The sequence below is a fragment of the Colobus angolensis genome, unplaced genomic scaffold (assembly GCF_000951035.1).
Source record: "Colobus angolensis palliatus isolate OR3802 unplaced genomic scaffold, Cang.pa_1.0 Scaffold19, whole genome shotgun sequence".
In the NCBI taxonomy this organism is placed as follows: domain Eukaryota; kingdom Metazoa; phylum Chordata; class Mammalia; order Primates; family Cercopithecidae; genus Colobus; species Colobus angolensis.
The window spans coordinates 12,603,392-12,604,439 of record NW_012115043.1 but is presented as its reverse complement, the minus strand read 5'-3'; positions in this window follow the sequence as shown (position 1 = coordinate 12,604,439).

Sequence of the window (1,048 nt, the reverse complement as noted above, 5' to 3'; positions counted from 1 at the left end):
AAATTATTTGCTGTTGCTTCTGTAGTTCTTTTAATCATGATGTTATGGTGTCAATTTTGGATCATTCCTGCTTTCAGTTGTGGGCATTTAGTGCTATAAATTTCCATCTACACACTGCTTTAAATATGTCCCAGAGATTTGGGTGCTTTGTGTCTTTGTTCACATTGGTTTCAAAGAACATCTTTATTTCTGCCTTCATTTTGTTAGTTACCCAGTAGTTATTCAGGAGCAGGTTGTTCAGTTTCCATGTAGTTGAGCAGTTTTTTATTTTTTATTTTTTTTTATTTTCGAGGCGGAGTCTTGCTCTGTCACCCGGGCTGGAGTGCGGTGGCCGGATCTCAGCTCACTGCAAGCTCCGCCTCCCGGGTTGACGGCATTCTCCTGCCTCAGCCTCCGGAGTAGCTGGGACTACAGGCGCCCGCCACCTCGCCCGGCTAGTTTTTTTTTTTTGTATTTTTAGTAGAGACAGGGTTTCACCGTGTTAGCCAGGATGGTCTCGATCTCCTGACCTCGTGATCCGCCCGTCTCGGCCTCCCAAAGTGCTGGGATTACAGGCTTGAGCCACCGCGCCCGGCCAGTTGAGCATTTTTGAGTGAGTTTCTTCATCCTGAGTTCTAATTTGTTTGCACTGTGGTCTGAGAGACTGTTTATGATTTCCGTTCTTTTGCATTTGCTGAGGAGTGTTTTACTTCGAATTATGTGGTGAATTTTAGAATAAGTGTGATGTGGTGCTGAGAAGAATGTATATTCTGTTGATTTGGGGCGGAGAGCTCTGTAGATGACTGTTAGGTCTGCTTGGTCCAGAGCCGAGTTCAAGTCCTGGATGTCTTTGTTAATTTTCTGTCTCATCTGTCCAGTGTTGACAGTGGGTTGCTGAATTCTCCCACTATTATTGTGTGGGAGTCTAAGTCTCTTTGTAGGTCTCTGAGAACTTGCTTTATGAATCTGGGTGCTCCTGTATTGGGTGCATATACATTTAGAATGGTTAGCTCTTCTTGTTGAATTGATATCTTTACCATTATATGATGGCCTTCTTTGTCTCTTTTGA